At 40.6% G+C, this 26,834-nt stretch overlaps 1 protein-coding gene across 1 annotated transcript in view; it reads left to right on the forward strand.

The window, feature by feature from the left end:
* Positions 1 to 26,834, forward strand: part of Mosmo (modulator of smoothened) — a 61,386-nt gene that overhangs the window by 13,622 nt on the left and 20,930 nt on the right. The window lies entirely within an intron of this gene.

The following is a 26,834-nucleotide window of genomic DNA, read 5'->3' on the forward strand; positions in this document are numbered from 1 at the left end:
TTATTTTTAAAAATATTTTAATTATATGTATGTGTATGTATGTGCACATGAGTGCAGGTGCTTGTGAAGACCAGAGGCACTAGATCCCTTTGGAAATAGAATTAGTGATGAGCGTAAGCCACCCAACATGGGTACTGGGTCTGAATGTGGGCCCTCTGCAAAAGCAGTGCATGCTCTTATTCACCGAGCTGTCTCCAGCCCTGTAGTGACACTGTGGACCATAGAATGGGCTCCTCTTGGAACCCCCTCTAGATTTTAGATCGGAAGACAAGCCCTCCTTGTATGTCATCGCCCTGGGAAATTGAGAGGACTATTTCTAATATCCACCTATTACCATTTACAACCACACTGGTAGTCAGTGTATAGTGTCTGCTTTAAATGAACTAACTTGCACTTAAGGTTTAACATTCTTGTTATCAGAGATGGTAGGTGCATTATAGGTTTTCCTGCACTGTGCTATTTCTTTTATTTATTTTTGCCTCTGGAAGTGGTTGACAATACTTTTGTCCCTTTTTAGCCCAAAGTTAACTATAATAGCGTGTTTATTCTCCTTCATAGCTCACTGTTCTCTGCCCTCTTTCTTAAGAGCCAGTTGCAGCAAGTTCCCAACCTGACTATTCAAGCAGTTCATACCCAGTCGGAAAGTTCTGTTCCCAGTGCTCAGTTCCCACTGACTTGATGCACAGCCTGTTCCTGAACTCAGCTGCTGGTTTTCTGACCTGGTGGTTTTGCTGGGTGTTTTTGGAGAATCCATTCACTTCTGTAATAAAAATGACCATCTTTTGCCCATGTTGATACAGGGACAGTAGTTTCCTTTCTGTTAGTCTGCTTCTCTTTTAGACATCCCAGAAACTTATTAACTGTGTGCTTTTCTGACAAATCCTTGCCCTTTCCTCATTCTAATTTGTCTGTCGCTCTGTCTGAATTTTCAGTCACTTCAATGGAGCTTGAAGGAGATTTTTTTTAATAAATGTTGATTGAATTTATTAACTAATGCAATTGTTTCAGACTAATATTCATACATGCATAGACACACAAGAGATTCAGGGCATATTTATCTAGTTTCTTTGAAAATTGTATTAATCATGGGAAAGTATTATATAGTGGTTTTCCTAAGGATGCATATTTCTTAGTTGCTCCATAGAAGTTTTATGTCCTGTGACACCTATTTATAGCAAGAAGTATGTAGTTAGCCAAGAACGCAAGGGAAAAGCATAGAAGAGCACACCGTAGTCCCAGCATTTGGGATCATAGGCAAGGAGGAGCAGTACAAGTTAGAGGCTACCCTGGACTGCACAGCCCAGGCCAGCTAGGGGTTCAAAGCAAGATCCTGTATTTGGAGATTGAGGGAGGGTAGATTGCTCATGTTTACACTCCAGTAGCAACCCCATTGCACCAGGACCCATGTATGTAGGTGTATGTGTTAATAATTTTCCTCATCCCTTTAACAAAATGCCTGACAAATGCAGCTTAAGAAAGGAGAGGTTTGTTTTGACTTACAGTTTGAGGGTCAGTCCATCGTGGCAGGACTGCAAAGTGTTTTCAATTTTATTTTATTTTATTTTGTATTTGCATCAGAGACAGATGAATTGGCTCGTAGCTCCCCTTCTCTTTATTCAATCAAGGACCTTTGCCCCTGGAATGGTGTTGCCCACATTTAGGATGAGTCTTCTGACATCAATTAACCCTTTCTTAAACTCATTATAGACATGCCCGAGATTTATCTCTTAGGTGATTCTAGACCCTGTCGAGTGGACAGTATTAAGCATCATAGTAGGCTTGTGGTAGAAGTGTGCAAACTAAACATTTAATTGTAATTAGCCACACTTATCCTAAGATTTATGTTTTTAATTGTGTGTGTGTGTGTCCACACATGATTGCAGTGTCCACAGAGGCCAGGAGAGGGTGTGGCATCCCCTGGAGCTGGAGTTACAGGCAATTATGAGCTACCAGACAAGTGTGCTGGAAACTAAACCCATGCTCTCATACTTTTAACCACTGAGCTATCTTTCCAGCCCCAAGAAATTTATTTTTAAAATAACCCGTTAGTATACATATCATTTTACTGTATAACAAAGACAAAAGCAACTTTACATATTGATGAGAAGGACATACTTATTTTCCATGGAGAATTCCGTCTTGGCTGAATATTTGCAACTGTAAGACAGCATAGAGTGTCATCGACATTTTTCAGTTGATCAGGATTTTGGTTTGATGATTGTCAGTGCTGAGAACGCTACTTCACATAATACATAGTACAGAATGGCAGATGTAGGTTCTGCACTGCAGGAGTGCTTGGCAATTCTGTCCTAATCCCAAGCCAAAATTCATTTAATGACTTTTCATTAATGAAACTGAAGTCAGCAACTCAAACAGTTTTTAAAATCAAACATTTTTTGACATAGTGTAATCCAAAGATAACTTAATTTGATAAATGCTGAAGAATGATAACAGGAAAACACTAAAAGTCTTTGTTTTCCATTATGTTCAGAAATGTCTGTGTGTACAATAAAAGCACCACAGTTCACAACATAGAGGAGTCTCAAACCTGAACTGAGGTATTGCAGCCAGTGTTCTTCACTTTGCATGGAAAGACAGCAATTAATGCAAATGTGTTTAGAAACAAGGGTGCAGAACACAGGCCAGCATGACTGAAAACACCTCAGGGTCGTTGTCTGATTTTTGTTTATTGGGTTTTCAGAAACCTTTTACTATGACCAAAAAATTTAAGGCCCCGAAATTCAGTCCCCTATATCATCCAAAGCTGGTATCTGGAGCTTGAGCTCAGATTCTGCCTGGGCCATTCCTTAGCATGTGTTCATGGGCAACATAACTCAAAGGTCTGTTTGAGGATTACAAGTGTGCACACATACAAAATTTATGGGGCTAACTCTTGAAGAACTTTTGTTTTTGTTTTGAAACAGAGTTTCCCTATGCAGCTCTGACTGTCTTAGAACTCACTTTGTAGACCAGGCTGGCCTTGAACTCACAGAGATCCACCTGCCTCTGCCTCCTAAGTTCTGGGGTTAGAGGCGTGCGCCACCATAGCTATAGTCTTTTTAGTAGCTACAAGCAGCCGTCTTAGAGTTGACTATAAATACTGTGTACTTTTATGTTGTAAGTGTAGAGGTCACCGCACTGGAGTAGGCATTCCAGCCGATGCAGAGCTTATATGAGAACAGAGCCGCCACTTTAGTGAATTAGGAGTTCTATTTGAATTGTGTATGTGTTTCAACTATTCAAAAACTTAAAAACTTAAACAAAAAGTAAATTCTAACACTGAATACAAATTGAAATTGGGTAACAGAAATATATACCAAATTGATAATATGACTATTAAGAAAAAAAGTTAACTCATTTAGCTAAAAAAAAAAAAAAAAACAACTTTATTACAGGAGGCAGAGGCAGGCGATCTCTGTAAATTCGAGTCTAGCCTGGTCTACATAGTGAGTTCCAGGACAGCCAGGGCTACATAGAGAGACCCTGTCTCCAAACAACAACAACAAACACTTAATTACAAGTTCTTCTGTTATTTGTGTGGGGGTGTGCATGTGGTGACAGGAGCACAGCCTTGGGAGTCCATCCTCTGCTTACACCACCATATGGGTCCTGGGAACCAGCTAGCTTGTCCGACTTGGTGGCAAGAGCCTTTACCTGCTCAGGTGACCTGTAGCATTTGGACAGAGAATTTGGTTGTGTTCCCTTTATGAGATACAGCCTGAGGACAAAAAGAATTTCAGAGAAACACTGCCCCCTGTAGGTGCAGTCCTCCTAGAGCTGCTCATGCTCAGAGAAGGAATCTATGGCATTGTTTCAGGTGAATCCTGCCCCACCCTGGTCTGTTTAGTACTCCCCTTCCTTTACTGGGAGTATTCGAGCCACAGTTTTGAACCTTCTCTAAAGGCATGGTGGCGTAAGCCTTTAATCCCAGCACTTGGGAGGCAGAGGCAGAGGCAGAAGCAGGTGCAGATTTCTGAGTTCAAGTTCAGTCTCATCTACAGAGTGAGTTCCAAGATAGCCAGGGCTGTATTCAGAAGAACCCTGTGCCCCTACCTTCCCACAAAAGAATTTCATTCCCTGCAACCATACCCACCTTTTACAACTCCGCCTTCTCAAATTAAAGAGCAGTTGATAATCTCTTAAGATTACCTCACAGTTTTGATCTACATTCTCATTCCTTCTGCTTCACCAGCAATTAGTTTCCTGAGTTTCAACTGGTGCCAGGATCATTTCATTTTAGATCTGTCTGATACCAATAACTAAGTAATTTTATGTGCTAGAGCTGCATTCTCATAGACACTGATTTATTGATAATTTGTGTTTGTGTGAGACAACATAGAGACAGAGGAAGAGAGTGGCAATGAATGCAGTTGGTGGATCTGTGGGTGCATGAGATTGTGGGGGGAAAAACCTATTTTGAGATGGTTCACCCATTCAGGAAGGCAAATAAAAATAGTGATAAAATAAAAGTGTATTAACCAGTTGTTAATGAACTCCGAGTCCTGTGGAAAGGGGATGATTAGGGAAAGTGTAAATAAATAACTTGGGGAGCCAGGCCACTGCTGGGTTGCACTGAGTAAACTGATGGGAGGAACAGAACTGCTGACAATTTTGGTTGGATGTTTTTTTATGTGATAAGCCTCCAAACAATTTTTAAATTACATTATTTTGAAAAGTCTCTTCTTTAATGAGCTTAATCAAATGGAATTTCATTTTGTTTAAACTACCCCTGAGAAGTCATTGCAATGTGTGGCTCTAAAAAGTAATTTATGTAATATATCAGAGAAATTGTCATGAAGGTCTAAGCCCAAAGTTTCTATAAAATTTTAAAAGGAAGTAAGATTGACAACTATATTAATTTGAAAATGTGCTTTTTATCAGAACTAAAACTATAAAGTAATACTATACTTACTTTATTAAGTACAAAAGCACTAGATTACTTTATAATTTTCTGTCCAAAATAGCTCTTCATGGGAAATGTCCCGCTTTGTAAATGTCAGTATTGATGAAATATCTTTGCTGAGGTTTCTAAGGTTTTGTCTTTAGATAAATGTTCAAGAAAAATTGAACTGTTCTGCCCAGATATACCCAAATAATAAACTGTGAGCCTGACTGGAAGCTGACCTGGGGCATTTCCTAACCAGTTCTTCCTAGCTAACACCTAAGTACGTAACTTGTTATTAGGTCCCTTGTTCAGTTAAATTGAGAGTTAAATGAGCCCCTATGAAGCAGTAATGTATTGTGGCTCTCAAGCTCTCAGTGTACTGTCAGTGTTGGCAGTATACTGACAGCTGTTATTCCTTTCTCTCTAACTTTGTGAGTGATTTTTGAGTGGCTTTTATTTTCTTTATGTGTACATGTGTGTATTGTGTGTGTGCAGATGTGTTTGTGTACCTGTACACGTGTGAGGAGACCTGAGGTTGAAGTTGGAAGTCTTTATAAATCACCGTCCACCCTATTCATTGTGGCAGAATTACAGCTGAACTCAGAGAGCTCCGATACAGCTAGGATTTCGCCATCTTGCTCCTGGGATCCCTGGGTTCTTGGAATCTGAACTCAGTCCTCACACTCACACAGAAAGTACTTTCACCACTGAGGCGTCTTCCCAGCCTGAGTGGCCTTTATTTCAGTATTAGCATTTTAAGGTAGAATTGAGGACAGAACTAGTTTTTTTTTTTTTTTTTTTCTGAACTGAAACACTTGAGATCCCATTTGAGAGGTGAGAAAGAAAACTGCTAAACACCTACTCCATTGTGCAATCCCAAGAAGACTGAATCTCTAATTTGTTTCTTGCCCTAGTCCTTGCCTGCAGCAACCCTGCCTCAGTATGGAAATGTCTCTGTCCTTTGCAGATACTTGACAGGCTAAGCCAACAGATCATCTTCAGGGCCTTTATTATGGCTCGTTAACATAACCCTGAGTAGAACATCTGAATACAGTTTTCATTTTGAAGTTATTATACCTGCACGTTTCTAGATTCACAGTGAGTTGTTATTTTCCTAGGTGCTACCATCCAATTCAAGAAATATATAGTCTCTCACCCAGAAAACAAAAGTATATATAGGTGATAATAGAAATTTTTACTTTCAATTAAACTATCCAGATATTCTAAAGCGAGAGATAATGCAAGAGTTACAAATTGTCTTTATTATGGGCCACAAAAGGAAATGGGAATTCAAAGGGAAACAGACTCACAGAATACAGAACAAGGTGGAAGCTGCCATGTCCCGCCATTTTACCGGAGAGATGTAAACAGCTGCACAAGCTTGCTTCTGCTCCCACCTCCCAAAAGAGCAAGAGACCCTTCCTCTCCTTCATAAGAGACCATATTCTCACACAGAAACCATACCCTAAGGCTGGTATCCAAAGAACTATTAGCACAAAGGAATTCCCACAGCAATTTTCATTCTTGTTTTCCAGTTTCCAGAATAGAATCCTTATACTGAGCGTTATATACATGTATGCATGCATGCATTCTTCAGTGCTCATGCTGATTGGGGTCAGGAGCCACTGCCATGATGCCCAAGTCTGTGATGTAATACTGAATACTATCTGCTAATAAACCAGACTGTCCTTCTGTTTGCTTTTTCATCTCAATTATTTATGATGCATAATACAGTGGAAAAGCTGTATAAATGGTTGTGCATTGTAATGTTTTAGGGGTTAATGGCAAGGAAAAATATAAGCTGTCAGTATCTTCAGTGTAGGTGCAGCTTTGTTCCCTTCCCTTACCCCTTGAATATTTTCAATATGGGATTGGTTGAATCCTAGGTTGTGGAACATGTGGATACTATACACATTTTCATGCAAATGTATGTGTATTCATGTGTGTGCAGGTGTGTTTGTGTACCTGTGCACGTGTGTGGAGACCTGAGGTTGAAGGTGGAAGTCTTTCTCAATCACTGTCCACACTATTCATTGAGGCAAAGTTTCAACTGAACCCAGAGAGCTCCGATACAGCTAGTCTCTCTAGTCATCTTGCTCCTGGGATCCCTGTCTTCTCCTTCAAAATGCTGGAATTACAGATTGGCCATGATGGCCACGTGAGTTTAAATAGGTTCCTATAACTACTGCATACATAACTATAAATGTGCCTTTTTATTGTAATTACTTAGTTTCATGCAGTAGAAGTATGTGTTGTAATCATTGCAGCCCCATTATCGATAAGAACTCTGGGATTGAGAAAGGATTTTTTAACATCAGAAGCACACAATTGAATACTCAAAAAAAAAATCAAAGTTTATTTTAAGCTTATTTCTGAAACAACTGCTACCTTTTTAACTGACCTATTAGCATACTGAGTCTGCTTTTGGAATTGCTATATATAATTTACTTCGTGGTATTTCTTTTTAAGTTTGATGTTTCAAAAACTTTGCTTCTCGGAAGACTGTAGATCACACAGCTCTTGCTCTGCGTTTACCCTTCAGTTAGCTTTCCTCCCCTGAGAACCTGAGTGAGCACACGTCACCAGAGCATTTCTTCTCCGCCCTTCTGTAGTGTTCATGCTTTTTAAAGCCACAAAGGCAGATTGTTTAATGCACATTCCTGACATTTGAAATACCTCTGATTCTGAAAGCTTTCTTTCTCTGAGCTGTTAGATGTAAGCAGGATTCATAAAATGAAAGAGGGTTCCTGTAGTTCCTCCTCGGTTAAGATGCCATTTAGTCTACTGGCCCTGTCACCTGCCTGGCGGTGGGAAATCAGCTCACCTTAATGTCATGTGTATTATTGCTAGTTTGTGGTTTAAGGAAAGCTGCTTTACCTTTGTTTAGAACTCTTCTGTTTTCAACTTTTACTTTTCCATTAATTTAGACTTCAAAATGTGATATTTAGCATCAGCTGGCCTGGAACTCTACACACTGAGATCTGCTCAAAAGAAAATATGCTATTGCATTTTCAGAGGCTTTTAGGCAGGTGTTTGGTGCTCTGGAAGAGAATTTCTTAATTATCAAATTGCTAAGCATCTTCACAAAAACTACTGATAGTGTGGAAAGACGATTTCCTCAGCTTCCTCCTGCCATACATGCTTCTATCCTACATGTTTCTATTCTACATGCTTCTATCCTATGCCCAAATTCTGAAGTTTTCCTGGCAAAACGCTTTTCAATTCCATTAACCATGAAGAAAATCTATACAAAGGCCATCACATGTCATTTCAGACTCTAGATGGAATCTATACTAACTGTCCTGATCCATCATTGGTAAGAATGCACCAAGCTAGTATTCTCTTGGGCTTAATTTTGCAGACCTTCCCGTAAGTAGATATTTACAACCTGTCATGCATTACTGCAGGAGAAGATTCAAATATGAAGAAGTATTTGAGAATCAAAGCTGCATTTTCTTGCTGTCTTTTGGGCATGATATAGCTGTTGCAGTCTGGAGTTCACTGCAGCTGTGGCCACCTGCACAAGGTCAAACCAACAAGATCAGTCCACATTCCAACAGGCAATACCAGTTGGACTCATTGGATCACATCAAACAAACACAAAAGCAGGGAGGTTGGTGGGGATGCACATGAAAATGGGGTGGGATATATTAGAAGTAGGAAGAGAATGGGAATGGGGAGGTGTAGGTGATCAAACACATTGTGTGGTGGTTTGAATGAAAATGACCCCCATAGGGCACTGTTGGGAAGTATGGCTTTGTTGGCGTAGGTGTGGCCTTGTGTGTCACGTGTGGGTCTCCCAGCTGCCTGCCAATTCAGATGCAGAACACTCAGCTCCTTCTCTAGCACTATGTCTGCCATCCATTGTGCTTCCTACCAGGATGATAACAGACTAAACTCTGAACTGTAAGCCAGCTCCAGTTAAATGTTTTCCTTTATGAGCTGCAGTGGTCATCGTGTCTCTTCACAGCAACAAAAACCCTAATAAGACACACTGTTTACATGTTATAAAATTGTCAAAGAATAAATAAAAGACCTACTTAAAAATCTCTATTTTCCTGTCAGTTTAAACGTGGCTATATCTGAAAAATGTTTATCCACATAAGACAGATCTTTATTTTGCCATTTCAGAGTTTGCTTAGCATGTCTGAACGTTAACTACCTCATGTATTTTGTTGGTTAAATTATGTATCAGTCCTTTTTTTCTTTACCATTAAATATTTCCAGTATTATGTGACTCTTCTTAGAAGGGGAGGGTTTTTTTTAACCTTTATTATGAGATGGCAGAGGTTCACAAAACAGATGATTGGTTTATACTAATCTTCAAAAAGTACTTGTCATTTACTTTCTGTAGGCCCAGACACAAGACAATAGGCCGAATCTAGTGGGTGATCCCAACACCTAAACGGGTCGTTGGGAAGCCACTGAGGAAAGCACTGAGACAGCTCCATGTGCTCTTTGCTGTGGATGCTCACTGACTGCCTCTGAGACATGGAAGGTTAGCAACGACTACAAGACAAATCACAGTTTTCCCTCCTTTTAAAAATTAAATATGTATATTTATTTTTAATTAAAATAGTTGTGTCATTTCTTACCTCTCCTCCCTGCCACCCTTTTCATATATCCTCCCTCCCAAATTCATGACCTCTTTTTCTTTAATTGTTGTTATTACTTAAAATTTTTAAAGTTATTTGTTTTTTTAAATGATTGATTTTATTTTATTATATGTGCATTGGTGTTTTGCCTGTGTGTATGTCTGTGTGAGGGTGACAGATCCCTGGAACTGGAGTTACAGTCAGTTGTAACCTGCCATGTGGAAATTGAACCCGGGTCCTCTGGAAGAACACTCTAAGCAACTACTAAGCTATCTCTCCAGCTCCATGTAAGTGGTTTTTTGGTTGTTTGGCTTGGTTTGGTTTGATTCCATTTTTTGAGATGGGGTTTATTTGTGTATCTCTGGCTGTCCTGGAACTTGCCCTGTAGATTAGGCAGGCCTCAAACTCACCACCTGCCTCTGCCTACCAAATACTGGGATTAAAGGGATGTGCCACCATGCCTGTCTTCTACATTTATATATAAATTCATGACTAAGGCAATATCTAAAGATCATGTATGAATTGGCCAAAGAAAGAAGGGACCTGAGTGTCCTGGGTAGATGGAAACATGCATGCGAGGCCGTAGAGGCCTCTCCACTCCCCACTACTTTTCATGTGGGAAGCTTGGAAGCTTGGTGTGTTGCTGAACTGCACTGTGAAGGCTGGCATCAGTGACTGTGGACAGGGACACAGGCCCTGAACCATGAAGGGCATGGTTTTATTGTAAGAGATTTCCTGAGATACATTTGTATGCCATTCAACCCACACCTTTCAACGTATGGTTTGACGTTCTCTGGTTTGTATGGTCACAGCTGTTCACCCAGCAACAGCTTAGACTTAGCCAATTGTAGAACTCTTAGTCCTCACCCCGCCTACCCCGGCCCTAGGAAGATATTAGTCTACTTTCTGACTCTGTTTTCTACCTTGTAGAGTTCATATAAAGGGAATCATAATATGTGCTCTTTTATCATTGGTATTTTGCATAAACATTTTCAGGTAGTGTCCGTATAGTATGCATGAAAATTTAATTCCCTTTGGTTGCTATTCATGGATACATTCTACAGTTTTCTTATTCTAACTGGTACCTTGTTAATGGATATTTGGGTTATTTCCATCTTTTGTGGCCACTATAACGATCCTGTTATGAAAATTCATATCCATACACATTTTCATACGGACAGAGATTTTTATTTCTCATGCATATATACCTAGCAGTGATATTGCTGAGTAGGGTAGTAATTCTCTGGCTGTTAAGGGAGCAGTAAGCCTGTTTCAGTGTGGTTCCAGTCACTCTTATGTAGGTGGAGACTGCTTGTTCATTTCCTGGCCGCCCAGTCCCGAATAATCACATAGAAACTAATAATATTAATTGCAACATTGCTTGGCCAATGACTCTAGCATATTCCTAACTAACTCTTACATCTTAAATTAGCCCATCCCTATTATTTTGTATTTTACCATGAGGCTCGTGGTTTACCGGTAAAGTTCCTGGGTGTCTGTCTCCTTTGGCGACTACATGGTATCTCTCGATTCCGCCTACATCTTTTTCATCCTGGCTATATTCGGCCCTGCTATAGGCCAAAGCAGCTTTATTCATTAACCAATAAAAGTAACACAAATATAGGACTTCCCACACCACTCTTATACTTGCCTATGAGTAATGTGGGAAGTTGCCAGTTTCTTTTTGATGTTCTGCAGTTTGACTATATGTATAGACTTTGTCCTCCTTTATTTCTGTGGGTTTTAAGGGCTTTTGAAGAAGATTTGTCAAGTTTTATTTTTTTCTTTAATGTGTCTGTGTTTGTGCTCATATGCATATGAGTGGCCAGAGGAAGATGTCAGAGGCCAGATGAGGACAATAGAGACCTTTGGAGCTGCGGTTAGCAGGCAGTTCTGAGCTACCTGAAACTAAACTCTGCTGATCTCCTGCAATAGCAGCAAGTGCTGTCGGTTAGTGTGCCATCCCTTCATCTGCTTGAGACTTCTTAAATAAGGCCTGAGAGCTGCTGTTCTCTACATTGTAGCCTGTAGGAGCCCTATGATGACAGAGGGCATAAAAGCATTCTGTGATCCCATAATTAGGTCACAGTCTCAGGAATGTGCTGGGTCGTGGCCCTCACAGGTGTTTCCTGGTCCTTTCCCTTCTGAGACAGGAGGCTGGAAGAGTTTGCTGTTCAGTTAAGGTGTGCTAAAGTGCCTTCTTTTTTTGAGATGGGTGCCTAGTTAGGTTCCAGTGAAAAGATTTCTTTTCAGTCTGTTTGTTTTTTGTTGTTGTTTGTCTAAGAACAGATATTCTGGGCTTCGTTCAATACAGTTACTGTTCCCTTTCACCAGTTGTGTGCATGAGGCAATCCCTTGTTGGTCATCACTGTGGGGGCCCCAAAAAGCTCCTAGAGACAAACTCAAGGAAGTTGGCTCCTCTCACCACAGGCTGGGCCCTCTTGGAATTTCCTACTCTCAGACCTTGACCACACAGCCCTCAGAAGCCTATCAGGTTACGGCTGGGGTTTTTCTTCTCCACGACCAGCTTCTCGTCCTGATTTTGTTTGTTCTATGAGATGGGTTCTTGTCTTGTAGCCTGGAACTAATTTGTGATTCACTTGCCTCAGTCTCTCTACTTCAAAGATTATAGACGTTTACCACTACACAGAAATATTAACATTTCTGTCTTAGTAAACTCATTACATCTGTCTGTCTGTCCAGTTTTACAGGTGATGATTTGCCCTGTAACTCCGGTTCTCCAATGATTTTAAGAACTGTGGCATTTAGTTTGTTCAACACTCTCCTTGTTCTGTGAGTGGATGACATTTCTCAGCCCTCACATGCTGACTGGAAATGAGAAGTTACTACTTACTTTGTTTAGTTTATGCCCATGTGTTTTCCTTGTGGTTTGGAAGAATTACTGTTATAAAGACACTAGTTTCTTAAATATTGGCATATTAATTGCTCATATAGAGGAATATACTTTGTTTTGTATGTTGATCATGCTTCCATTTATTACTTCTGATAGTATTTTAAATGATTTAATTTTCTTTCTTGATTTTCCTGCTAGAACTTCATTGCAAACATCCTTGTCTTACTCTTGGTCTTGGAAAATGTTTATTCTCTCTGCATTAAACATAGTAGATATGGATTAACCGGTTGGTTAGTTAGTTTGAGATAGAGTCTTGCCATGAAGCCCAGGTTGGCCTTACACTTCTGGTTATCTTCCTGTCTCAGTCTTCCCAGTCTCTTTTGGTTTGGTTTGTTGTTTAGTTTGAGATAGAGTCTTGCCATGAAGCCCAGGTTGGCCTTACACTTCTGGTTATCTTCCTGTCTCAGTCTTCCCAGTCTCTTTTGGTTTGGTTTGTTGTTGTTGTTTGTATGATGTTTATTTAATTGAGCAGGTTCATTTCTCTGGCAGACAAAATGATAACATTTTTATAACTGTACATTATCTGACAAGTATGTGTATAACAGCGAACATATAACCAAGTGAAAGAAAAGAGTCCATTCTGTTGTGATTTTGTTAATTCATAGTGTGACATTTAGGTATTTTTAAACATACTTTCAAATGCTGCTTCAAATGAGAGGAAAGGGCATAAGAAAGGTAGCATTATGGGGTGCTGAGAAGATAGCTCCATCAGTTAGGTGCCTGCTGCACAAACCTGAGCACTTGAGCTTGGATCTCCAACACCCACATGAAAAGCTGGGTATTGTGCAGTGTCTTTAACCTTTGTGCTGGGGGCCATGGAGACAGGGGGATGCCTGAAACTCACTGATCAGCCAGCCTAACCAAATCTATAGCTGCAGGTCCAGTAAGAGACCCTGTCTCACAAAGTAAGGTGGAGAGCACTGGCCTCCATGTGCACACACCCTCACAAACGTGGATAAACTTGTATTACTCAGGGTTCCCTAAAGTCACAGAACTCATAGAATGAACCTCTCTCTCTCTCTCTCTCTCTCCCTCTCTCTCTCTATACACACACACACACACACACACACACACACACACACACGGAGATTTATACACACATATATACTAAGTAGCCACAGAGGGGAAATAAGATGTTGACAAAGTAAGGCAGGAGGTATAGCTCAGAAGTAGAGCACTTGCCTAGGATGCTTAAGGCCCTTCCTTGGATTCAGTCCCCAGCACTGGAGAGAGTAGAAGTCAAGAAAGGAGGGTGATAGAGAATTGACCAATTTAAAACTGTTCCTCCTTCAAAAACAGTGTTAAGAACATTTAAATTCAAATATAAGTGGTGAGTATAAGTGGTGATATTGGGATTTTTTTTTTTTTCGAGACAAGTTTCTCTGTGTAGCCCTAGCTGTCCTGGAACTAAGTCTTGTAGACCAGGTAGGCCTCAGACTCAGAGATCCACCTGCCTCTGTTTCCCAAATGCTAAGATTACAGGTGTGTGCCCTGCCCAGCTGTGGTATTTGTAAACCACATGCTAGGCAGTGAACAACTTACTCAGAATATGTAAATAACTCTTAGATTCACCAGTATATTTTGATTTTTAAAAAATAAGCAAAAGATTTGAGTAGACCAAAGATGGCAGATACGTACACGTACATATGTCATTCTGTCATTGAACATTACAGGGACATAAAACCACAATGAATTCTCTATGTCCTCACCTATACAGTTTTAGAATGGCTCACCAGGCTGATGATACCAAGCATTAGTGAGTTTAGGGACAGCTAGAATTCTTGTTGCTGATGAGAATGCAGAAGGTACAGCACTTAGAAACCACTGCTTTGTAGCTTTTTAAAGATGTATTTCATGTGCATGAGTGCTTGCCTGCATGTTTGTGTGTAACACATGTGTGCCTGGTGCTGAGAAAGGCTACAAGAGGACATGCATCCCTGGAACTGGAGTTAAAGACGCTCACATTGTGAGACTCTGTGGGTGCTGGGAATTGAATGCTGGTCCTGTGCGAGAGCAGCCAGTGCTCTTAACTGCTGAGCTCCCTCTAGTCCCTTTTCTTATAAACTTAAATAGACATTTATGACCGAGCATTTCCACCCCTGGGTATAACATAAGAAAGATAAAAACGTGTAAGTACATAGTGAGCTGTATACAAATGTTTATTCATTGTAGCAAATAATGTATGATTTCATTATGCAGAGTTGTAGAGGAGAAAGCTGTGTTGCTAGAAAGCAGATCTGGGTGTGATGACCAGTGATGTAGAGGCAGACCCGAGCCAGACCTTTCGTGTGTTTATTGTTTAGGGAACACTCCATTACAGTTTTTCTATTAAGTTTCTGTAACCAAATCCATGTAGATAAGACTATGCTACTCTTGAAATTTTTCCCTTTTTTTCTTTTTTCTTTTCTTTTCTTTTCTTTTTGAGACAAGGTCTCTCTACATAGTCCAGGCTATCCTAAAACTCATTATGTAGACTAGGCTGTCTTGGGACTCATCCACCTGTCTCCTCCTGAGTTATTGAGACCTTTGAAGGTATGTGTACCCAGCCCAAAACTGTGCGTTTTTTAATGATAAATTTTATTAACTCTAAATTATACCCTAGTAAAGCTTTAGAAAATACCTCATTTGCATAAAAGGGCATGAAGATACGAAGTTATTTTCTCAATTACATGGACAGTGTGCTTTGTGGTTGTTACCTCTCGATTCCCAGTCCCACTACTAACTATGTGTCTTGACACTCAAAGCTCTTGAAATAAAGAAATGAAGTCTGTGTTCTTTGGGGTTTTTTTGTTTGTTTGTTTGTTTGTTTGTTTTTGTTTTTTGAGACAGGGTTTCTCTGTAGGTTTGGAGCCTGTCCTGGAACTGGCTCCTGTAGACCAGGCTAGTCTTGAACTCACAGAGATCCGCCTGCTTCTGCCTCCTGATTGCTGGGATTAAAGGCGTGCGCCACCGCCGCCTGGTGAAGCTTGTGTTCTTAAGACTTCCCATATTGTTTTGCATAGAATGTGTGCTCAGTGAGTCTTTGCTGATGGTGTGTGAGGTGGCACACCGTGCCTAGTTGACTCAGGCAGAACAGTCAGACATGGTTCATGGTTTGGTTTCAGATTTATGAAATTCATCAGACCATCTTTAACAAACGGTTTCCCTACACCACTGTCTCTTTTTTCAAGAGATCACATCTCCCACAAATATAAGATAATTAACAAGGGATTGATTTAGTCCTACAAAAGTTTAAGAAGTGTTTCTGATGTTGAAAATGGAAGGCGTTATCATCTTACATTTTAATCCGAAGCCAAATATAACTGCAGTAAAAGCACAGGTTCCTCTTTAAGTAGAACAGCTGTCAGAATTAGAACTCGCAGCTTTCTCCAAAGCGCTCACTCTAAATCCATCCTCTTCTGTAATGGAGGGACCATATTAATGGCCCAGAATAAACACTCATCTTGGTGTTAAACATATTTTTCTTGCATCTGCAGGGTTCCAAGTTTTTATGGTTATTATTTATTTTTAAATACTGTGTAGCACTAATGGGTTAAGAGTAAGACTCTGTGAAATATTTGAGTGCTTATATACATGTCTGTCTTATTCCACATAGTACTATAATATCACTTTGTTATCTCTATTTAGTCGAGGAAACTGAGGCCCACAGAGTAAATAGCCTTGCCCAGTTCTGATGTCTGGTGGGGGTAGATATAGATTTTATTCTTCATCCAGGGACTGAATAACCACTAATATTCTCCTTTCCTTGACAATATGATGGATATATGACTGCATAGTTTAGAATTTGGTTTGCTGTCAGTGTTACTGTGCTTAAAGAAAGTAAGGAAGTATAATGTATGAGAGAAGTAATTTAGAGCTGTTTAATACTGAGGTATAAACTAGTTTAAAAACAACCCAACAGTGATCTTGACGGGCCTGGTAACATGAGCCTTTGCTAAATTCAGGAAAGTTGGTTATTTTAATTATGCATTCACTCTAAAAATAAAATTTATGCTTTGCCAGTGCCATACATGATTATATTTTGATCATATTCACCTCCCCTTTCCCTCTTTTATCCCCTTCTTACTTCCTCAAGAGTCCTTCCCAGCACACTCCTATTTTCATTTTACATATATGGACATAAAATACACACATACAAACTTAATGGGACTTTAGTGAGGGTTGCTCGAATGTGCAACTTACCGGTGGCCATACCCCCAGTGAAAATTACTACCATTCTTCCAACAGCTATTACATGCCAGTAGCTCCTCAACCAGGAGTGGGTGTCTTGGCCTTCAGCCATCCAGGCTGGAATGTTGATGCATTCCAGCTTGGGCAGGTTTGTACAGGTGCGCACTGCTGTAAGATCACCAGTGCAGCAGCCACGCCAAGTCAGAAGCAGCGGTTCATAGCACTCTTCACCAGCGCGCGCGTGTGTGTCCATCCTTCCGTTCGTCTGTCTGTCTGTCTGTGTCTTCGGGTTTTTATTGCTGTGATAAAACACCATGACTGAATGCAACGTGGGGAGGAAAGGGTTTAATTTATAACTCACAGGTCACATCCATCACTGAGGGAAGTCAGGGCAGAAATCTGGAGGCAGGAAATAAAGCAGAGGCTATGGAGGAATGTATGTTTCTCTGGACTTTCTCAGTTTTCTTTTTCTTTTTTTTTTTGTTTTTTTGTTTTTGTTTTTCGAGACAGAGTTTCTCTGTGGCTTTGGAGCCTGTCCTGGAACTAGCTCTTGTAGACCAGGCTGGCCTCGAACTCACAGAGATCCGACTGCCTCTGCCTCCCAAGTGCTGGGATTAAAGGCGTGCGCCACCACCGCCCGGCTTTCTCAGTTTTCTTAATGGCCCCAGAACAACCTACGTAGGAATAGCACTACCCACCTTGGGCTGAACTCTGTCACGTCAATCTTTCTTTCTTTCTTTCTTTCTTTCTTTCTTTCTTTCTTTCTTTCTTTCTTTCTTTTTTGGGGGGGGGGGTGGTTTCAAGACAGGGTTTCTCTGTAGCTTTGGAGCCTGTCCTGGAACTCACTCTGTAGACCAGCCTGGCCTCAAATTTAAAGAGATCCTCTTGTCTCTGCCTCCCAAGTACTGGGATTAAAGGTGTGCGCCACCACCTCCTGGCAATCTTTAATCAAGAAAATGTCCCACAGAGTTACCTCTGATCTTATAGAGGTATTCTCTCAGATGACTCTAGGTTGTATCAATTTGACAAAAAAAAAAAAAAAAAAAAAAAAAAAACCTAGCCAGCGTAGTGGTATATATTATAAATGTCCTATTTAGGGCTAAGCACTTAGTAGTCACTTATTCTTAGCACTTTGGCCAGTTATTGGCCTTTGCATTAATCTCTGCCCACTCCTACAAGAAGTTTCTCTTCTTGTAAAAGCATGCTAATCTGTGGTTATCATACATTCTTTTTGAAGAGAAAGTGGTCCACAACTTCTGGACAATAGAAACTAAGGCAAATATGAATGCTCACTTGGTGTTGAAGATAAGGCAAAGTCATAAAGTTGATCCAAGGCATCTTTGTTCTTGAGGCAGTGACCTATGGATGGTTCTTTAAGGACGAGAGGCTAGGCGTTTAGACATTGATTGGTGAGGAAGAGTGAAGGGCGTGGGAGGCCACATTTCAGAGGGAGAAAGCCAAGCACAGTCTTCCTCTTAGTGTGCAGTTTTTCACTTCCACTATCACTGCACTTACGAAACTGTAATTTAAGTCGGCTCTGCTAGAAACCTGAATGTTCATGGAGGTATTTTTAGGGCTCCTATTCATTTTCTTTACTCAGTGAATAGTGAACTTGGAAGATAGTGTCATGTGGTGGGGATTATTTTGAAGTACTTGGTTAAAAACCTGACTTTTGACGGGGAGTGGTGGTGTACATCTTAGGAGACAGAGACAGATAAATCTCTGAGTTTGAGACCAGCCTAGTCTATAGAGGAAGTTCCAGGACGGCCAGGGATACACAGAGAAACACTGTCTCGAAAAACAAAAGAAAGAGAGCGAGAAAAAGAAGAAGAAAAAATATCTGAGTTTTGGAATTATTGGGTGGAGACTAGAGGAAAGATTTAGCAGTTAAAAGTACATAATGCCCACACGGAAGACCCAAGTTAAGTTCCCAACGCCCACATTGGGTAGTTTCAGTGTCCTTTCTGGCCTCTGCAAGTACCTGTACTCACATGCACACATCAGACACACACACACATGTACACATAATTTTTTGTTTGTTCGAGACAGGGTTTCTCTGTAGCTTTGGAGCCTGTCCTGGAACTCACTCTGTAAACCATGCTGGCCTGGAACTCACAGAGATCCACCTGCCTCTGCCTCCTGAGTGCTGGGATTAAAGGCTTGCGCTACCACCGCCTGGCTTTACACATAATTTAAAAATAATAATAATTTAAAAAGGAAAACCTGTTATTTTAGCCTCAGAACTACCAGTTACTTGGATCTCTTTGATCCTTTAGTGTTTGAACTTGAGTGTCTTTGGAGCCCTGCTTCAAGGTCACTAGGACGGCGGGGGGGGGGGGGGGGGGGGGGGGGGTCTGTGCAGCTCTGCCTGACCCTAAGTTCCCTAATCATAAGGCTCCTTTTGACTAGGAGCTGCTTATGACCGAGCCCATCTTTCTTCCTTTCCCTTCCTCCCTCCATCCCTCCCAACTTCCTTCCGTCTTTGGACAAGAGAAGTAGGCAATGGTTTCATAAGCCTAGGCTTCTATCACAGTTCGGATCCCCTTACTCAGAGCTCTTCCATTTAAGAGGGAACTGAGAGGCAGTCGAATTGCAGGTATGCCACCATGCTGGCAGCTAAGAGCTGAACCCTTGGAGATTGGAGGCCACTGGTCATTAGCAGTCAGCCTTTTTGTCTGTAGCTTTCTGGCCGCACAGACTGTTTGAGTGGATTGTTGGACTGCATTCTTTGTCAGCGTCGCCCAGCCCCGTCTCCCATGGAAGGTGTTCATCAAGGGAAACAATTGGTTCCTTCTGCCAAGCCAGGTAAGCCAGTGTGCAGTGCGAGCTTACAGTTCTCCACAGAGCTGTCTCAGGGTGTGGTAGAAACAAAGCAGTGTAGAGGCCACCTCTCTGTCCGGATAACTTCAGCTTAGTCTTGTTTCTGTGGTGAGGTCGCAATTTCTCTTTTTTTCCTGGTTTTCCTTTTGTACTCATATTTTCTTCTAAATCCACAGCATCTGTTCAAATCCGTGAATAATTAGAACATTTCACATTATGTAATATAGATACAGTTTGATCCATTTTACAATTTGTAATACTCTATAAACATTTTAGAAGTTAAAATATTAGACAAGTACCTTTTGTCTAAGGATAAAATTATGTGAATATATCTACATTCAAATAGAGAGCATAAAAAGCATAATTTCTTTTTTATTTTCTTTTGTTTTTTTTTTTTGTTGTTGTTGTTGTTTTTCGAGACAGGGTTTCTCTGTGTATCAGCCCTGACTATCTTGGAACTAGCTCTGTAGTCCAGTCCCGGCTTGAACTCACAGAGATTCACCTGCCTCTTCCTCCCAAGTGCTGGGATTAAAGGCGTGTGCCACCACTGCCTGGCTAAAGGTGTAATTAGTTCTTAACTCACTGCCAACATCACCTCTCAGTCCTGTTCAGCTAATGTAAACCATTCTTAGGAAGATGACCAGCCTCCCTGCACATATTGTACACTCAGTGTATGAGCTCTGGAGACATACAGGCTAAGCCTTTCTTTAGTGAGTTCTTTGTGTGTTCCATGCTAAGAGCTTCAAGGACTGGTACTCCTCGGTGAAGACAGGTTCACACCATGTTGTACTTACCAGGAATGCAAGTTTAACTCATTTTTCTTGAATGGCTCCAGTTATTTTGATGACATGAGTTCTTGGGCTTTAACCTCATTGATCACACAGCTCAATGCCTTTCCCTTTGCCGTAGTCACAGGACTTTCCTGTTTAGAAAACCAAAGCACTTTTCATTAACATTTAAACATCGTATGAGAATTTCATATATGCGTATATGTTTTGATCAAGCCAACTCGCCATTTTTTCCTCCAATTCCTTCCCCATTCATCTATACCACCGACAGTGTTCTAGCTCCCTCCTCTGAAAGCTCCGCCTCTCCCTGCTGCAGTTTAGTAGTGCCTTCACTTCTAAGCTGGATCCACATAGGAGAAAAAGCATTACTGAGTCTAGGCTACCTCATTCAGAATACTCCAGTTCCATCCATTTATTTACTAATTTCACTTTCTAAACAGCTGAATGATGCTCCATTGTGTAAATGTACCACGTTGTCATTACCCATTCATCAGTTGGTTGACTTATTTGCATTTCCTGGCTGTTGTGAACACAGCAGCAATGAGCATGGATGAGTCATATCTCTGTTGTAGGATACAGAGTCCTTTGGGTGTGGCCCAAGAGTGCTGTAACTAGACCACATGGTGGTCTTTCTGGTGTTCTGAGGAACCTGCACACTGATGTCCATAGTAGCTGCACCGGTCTGCACTGCTGGCAGCTAGTAAGCCTTCCACATTCCCGCATGTGCACCAGCATTTGTCGTCAGGTCTTTGATCTTAGCGACTCTGACTGGTGTGATGTGAGTAAAGTAGTTTTAATTTTTTTTCTCTGTGGTTAAGGACGGTGAGCTTTTTTCTTTTTTTTTTTTTTCATATTCTCATCCATCTCTATTTCTTCTTTTGAGAACTCTGTTTGAGTCTGTGTCCCAATATTTAATTGGATTGTTTTCTTGATGTTTAGTTTTTGAGGTCTTTTTTACATTTTAGACACCTGTCTTCTCTGTCAGATATATAACTGGTAAAGATTTTTTCCTATTCTGTCAGCTGCCTCTTTGCTTGAGTGATAGTGTCCTTTGCTGTATAGAAGGGATTTTTTTGTCGTCGTTGTTCCATGGGGTCCCATTTATTAAATTGTTGCCTTAATTCCTACGCTATAGGGGTCCTGTTCAGAAAGTTTTTCCTGTAAGTTGAAATGTGTCCCCTAGCAGATCCAGTATCTCAGGTCTTATATCGAGGTCCTTGGTCCATTTGGAATCTAGTTTCATTCTTCTCCGTGAAGATGTCTAGTTTACCCAGAGCCGCTTGTTGAAGATGCTGTGTTTTTCCACTGTATATTTGATGGAGGAGAGTTATCTGTCTATGTTTCTTTCATTATTAATAAAGAAAACTGCCTTGGCCCTTTAAGAGAACAGAAAATTAGGTAGGCGGAGTAGACAGAACAGAATTGTGGGAACAAGGAAGTAGAGAGTGGGGGAGACGCTTCAGGGATTCGCCATAGTGAGTCTCCATGCTTCTCCTCTCCGAGATGGACGCAGGTTAAGATCTCTCCTGGTAAGGCACCCCTCGTGGTGCTATATAAATTACTAAATATGGGTTAAAGCAAGATATGAGTATTAGCCAATAAGAGGCTGAAACTATGGGCCAGGCAGTGTTTTAAAAGAATACAGTTTCCGTGTAATTATTTCGGGTGTAAAGCTAGCCAGCGGCGGGTGGCGGGACGCAGCCCCGCCGCTTCACACTACAGATTGGCGCTCCAACGTGGTGACTAAATCCACTTAAAAACCTTGCCCGCTTGGGATCGGAAAGAAAGTTCTCTGAGACCATGCCAATGGCTCACTGCTCCCTTCCTGCACCTGAGCAGATGGCGGAATCAGGCTTAGGCGAGCGGGAGAGCATGGCGGATTCCTGCCACCATAGAGAGAGAGATGTTTTCAGACTGCGCGTCAGATTTGGCTGTAACTTGGATTAAAAGAGTTTCTGTGCTGCACGCTCAGTATCAAAATTAAACTGCTGAGTGCAGCTCCAATGTGGACTGCTGTGTACCTGTAACTGTGTGCAGCTCAGGGGCACCAAATGACTGAGGCAGGAGCAGCTCTGGCTCTGCTCCGCCATGCTGAACTGTGCTGAGCTCAGACAGGTCTATCGCAATTACCATAATAACAGCGCAGTTAAGGTTTAGACTTGGCTGTAAACAGGCAGTACCGTATTACCCCTGGCGCAACTTAAGATTTTAAGAAGTGGTTAACCTTTTAAGAAGTGCTCCTGGATAGTAAAAAATTACAGATTCACAATAGAAAAGATTCAGACATAGAAGGCCTTTAAATGGCTCACGTAGGTTTAAAAGAGAGAAAAAGAAAATATAGAGAATAAAGTTAATGCCTTAAAAAAAAAAGGTTAAAGTCTTTAAAGAGACAGAATATAGATAGTTATAGATTAAAAGAAGTAAAGTGATAGAGTAAAAATAAGCCACGTAAAAATGGAAAATTCACAGAGAGTCTGGATTATGTATTTTGTTGTGTTTTCTTTGATTTTTTTGACTGTAAAGGAGCTAAGTACAGAGAGACATTTCATTATATGGGCTGCCAGGCTAGACCAGAATGGACATCTTAACGGTATGACTTCAGGATTTGGATCTAAGAACATGATGCTTTGGAAAAGAGTTTCTTCTTTTGTTTTCACAGAGGACGAGACTCTGTGGATTGCTTCTATCCCAATATGGTATGATAGACCACGCCCTCCTGAAAGGTTGCTGTGAACATCTTCAAAAAATTACTTCACTCAACTGCCAACTGAGAGGAACCTAGCAGACAGGTTACACCATGAAAGACCTAAATAACAGCGCCCCCATTCAGCAGGAAGCAGTTTGGAGAGAAATAACTGCGCCCATTTTCCCAAATATTGTTTATAAATGTTCTTTTACATTTAAAGGGGGAGATGATATAGATATGAATAATTTGCATTGGTATAGATTTTAAGGTCAATTTTGTTATATGTATATGTATTTCTTATCTTGATTAAGCTATTGTGATTGTAGTTCATTTTAAAAACTGTAATGTATAATTAGGAAATATAGGTTGTTAATGGATAATCATTGATAATAGTTAAGCTTGTAGTCATGTTATTAGATTTTCTAGATATGTAGAGATATATTTCAGTTAGATAGACATTCTTCATATCTTTCAAAGACTGCAGAATATGGCATTTAATGTTTTAATAACTTAGGGTTTTTCATGACAATGAGACACGTCTGCTCCTGGCAGCACCAATCTACTTCAAGAGGAAGATGGGCATCGAAGAGGCTACTTATGGAGTTTGTTAGCCATTTGGGCAAGAAACTGCTCTTGGCTGGACTGTTGCATAAACTGGACACAAAAAACCCGCAGAAAGAGGACTGCTGAACTTGCCTAAAGGTGAGATGGTCTTTCGGGGTTCCTGATTCATGAAAGAGTCTGCGAGACATTCTGCAGGACACAGCAGAAAGTGACTGAACTGTCTTTGAAATTTTTCTGCTTCATGGAAATGTCTGCTGGATACTGTGGGCCTGAAGCCCGAAGATGGATGCCCCAACGGTACAGAGGAACTTTGGGTGACTGTCCAGGCAGCGAGTTGTCTCTGTCATTTCTAGAGTTTTATAAGTTACTTATTTCTTATTTACTCAGGTAGCATTGAATCCTTCTGGAGTCTTTGATGGAGTTGAAGAATAAATAGATAGTTATAGCTTTCCTTAGTTATGATAAAAGATAAAATAGATTTAAATATTGTAACTGTAATACTTGCTTGATGACTGTTTTGTTACATGTAATTTTGCTATGTTAAAGTTGAAGCCTTTCTTTTTTGTTTAAACAGAAAAAGGGGAAATGATGGAGGAGAGTTATCTGTCTATGTTTCTTTCATTATTGATAAAGAAAACTGCCTTGGCCCTTTAAGAGAACAGAAAATTAGGTAGGCGGAGTAGACAGAACAGAATTGTGGGAACAAGGAAGTAGAGAGTGGGGGAGACGCTTCAGGGATTCGCCATAGTGAGTCTCCATGCTTCTCCTCTCCGAGATGGACGCAGGTTAAGATCTCTCCTGGTAAGGCACCCCTCGTGGTGCTATATAAATTACTAAATATGGGTTAAAGCAAGATATGAGTATTAGCCAATAAGAGGCTGAAACTATGGGCCAGGCAGTGTTTTAAAAGAATACAGTTTCCGTGTAATTATTTCGGGTGTAAAGCTAGCCAGCGGCGGGTGGCGGGACGCAGCCCCGCCGCTTCACACTACATATATTTTTTAATCTCTTTTTCCAAAACTAGGTTGCCGTAGGAGTGTGGGCTGATGTCTGAGTCCTCAGTTTGATCCCATTGATCAATGATCTGTTTTTACGCCAGCGATGTGCTGTTGTTATTCTTTTCACTGTGCTGTACAATAACTTGAAACCAGGCATGGAGATACCTCAGACAGTTTTTACTATTCAGCGTTGTTTTAGCTGTCCTGTGTTTCCATATGAAATTTAAGATTATTACCTCACTTTCTCTGAAGAATTGCTTTGGAATTTTGATGGAATTGTATTGAATCTGTAGATTGCTTTTAGTAGGATGGCCATTTTCATAGTACTAATCCTGCTAATTCATGAATGTGAGAAGTCTTCCCATTTTCTGTTATTCTCTAATATTTCTTGCTTTCTTTCTTCAGTGTCTTAAATTTTTCATTGTACTTTCACATCCTTGATTAGGGTTAGCACTCATTTTTAGGTTTTTTGTTTTGTTTTGTTTTAAGCTATTGTGAATCTATTACCTCCCTGATTTCTTTCATGGAATGTTTTGTTTGTTGTCAGTTTATAGAAAGGCTACTGATTTTTGTATGTTAATTTTGTACAAAGTAATCCTGCTACTTTGCTGAATGTGTTTTATCAGCTGTATCAGATTTCTAATGGAGTCTTTAGGGTCTTTCATGTATAGAATCATATCTGTAAATGAGGATGATTTGACTTCTTCCTTTCCTATTTGTATTCTTTTTTATCACCTTCACTATTTTTTTACTGCTCTAGCTAGAATTTCAAGTACTGTATTGAGCAAGAGGGAAGAAAGTGAATTTTCTGATCTTGTTCTTGATTTTAGTGGAAGTGCATTGAGTTTTTCTCTGCTTAGCATCATGTTGGCTGTGGACTTGTGAGATGGTGGTGTTAAAATGCATTCTCTTGGGAAGACAAGCTATATCTACCTGTTCCTCCTACAGTCCCAATGACAAACCAAGGTGCAAATTCACCAAAGCTTACCCTGGGGAAACGATAAAGTTATTAGGCTTACTTACAAAGAGAGTAGTCAGTGGGTTAGGGGTTTGGAGTAGGAGCATGGGTGACTTTAAAGTAGCCACATTGGAAAGTTTCCACGCAGCATGGATGTTGACTCCCCCGTGACAACATAAATGGAGTCCTCTCCCCTAAGCATTCCCTGCCTACATCATCCAGCCCTTCCCAGAGACCCTGAGGCCACGCACAGTTAGGGAGAGGTGGCTGGATACTCTAGTGAGAGTCCCATGGTTCTTCTTGGTCCCTCCGTCATAGTCAGCAAGCCCAGTTGTGATACTGTTTGGTGAGCAGAGTCAACTGAGCTCCTGAAGGTAGCAGTTTGGCTCTAAGAACAGTCCTATAGGGGGCTGGAGAGATGGCTCAGAGGTTAAGAGCACTGGCTGCTTTTCGGGAGGTCCTGAGTTCAATTCCCAGCAACCACATGGTGGCTCACAACCATCTGTACTGAGATCTGGCGCCCTCCTCTGGCGTGCAGGCAGAATGTTGTATACATAATAAATAAATCTTAAAAAAAAAAAACAAAAAAAACCAAAAAAACAAAAAAACCAGTCCTATACAGCAGTTACCTTTACTGTTGAGATGTGTCCCTTGTAGTCCTAGATTTTCTAGGACTTGTGTCATGAAAGATGTTAAATTTTGCCAGAAGCCTTTTCTGCAGCTTGTCTTGAGCCCTCTCTGCCTCTCTGGAATGAAACTGACTTGATCATAGTGAATGATCTTTATAATGTGTTTTTGAATTTGTCTTACAAAATTTGTCTTTTATTGAGAATTTTTGTATCAGAGAGATAGGCCTATAATTTTCTTTTTTTTGCTTGGCCTTTTTTTCTGGTTTTACTATCAGGGTAACACTGGTTTATAATAGAACTTTCAAGTGTTCCTTTTCTTTTTCTGGAGTAATCTGAGGAGTGTTGGAGTTGGTTCTTGGAAGGTGTGGTAGAGTTCTGTGCTGAAGCCATCTGGTCCTGTGCTTTTTTTAGTGGGGAAATTTTTTATCTCATTGGTTGTCATGGGTTTAAATTATTTATTTCATATTCATTTAGTTTTGACTGATCATATACATTTAGAAATTCATCCATTTCTCTTAGATTTTTTTTTCAGTTAGTAGAATAGAGATTTGTTTTGTTCTGTTTTGTTGAGACAACGTCTCAATTTGTTTCCCTTTCTGGCCTGGAATTCACAGAGATTATAGCCTCTTGCCTTCTGAGGGTGGAGGTTAAAGGTGTGTACACCTTGCCTGGCCTTGGAGTAGAGTTGTTTGTTTGTTTGTTTGTTTGTCTTTTAAAGCTCTATGAATGTCCTAAGTGTCTGTTGTTGTGATGGCTTCTGTTTCACCTTTAATTTCATTAATTTGGCTCTTCTCTCTGTGTTGGTTATTTGGCTAAAGGTTTGTCAA

This window comes from Arvicola amphibius, chromosome 1 (genome assembly GCF_903992535.2).
Source record: "Arvicola amphibius chromosome 1, mArvAmp1.2, whole genome shotgun sequence".
Classification (NCBI taxonomy): domain Eukaryota; kingdom Metazoa; phylum Chordata; class Mammalia; order Rodentia; family Cricetidae; genus Arvicola; species Arvicola amphibius.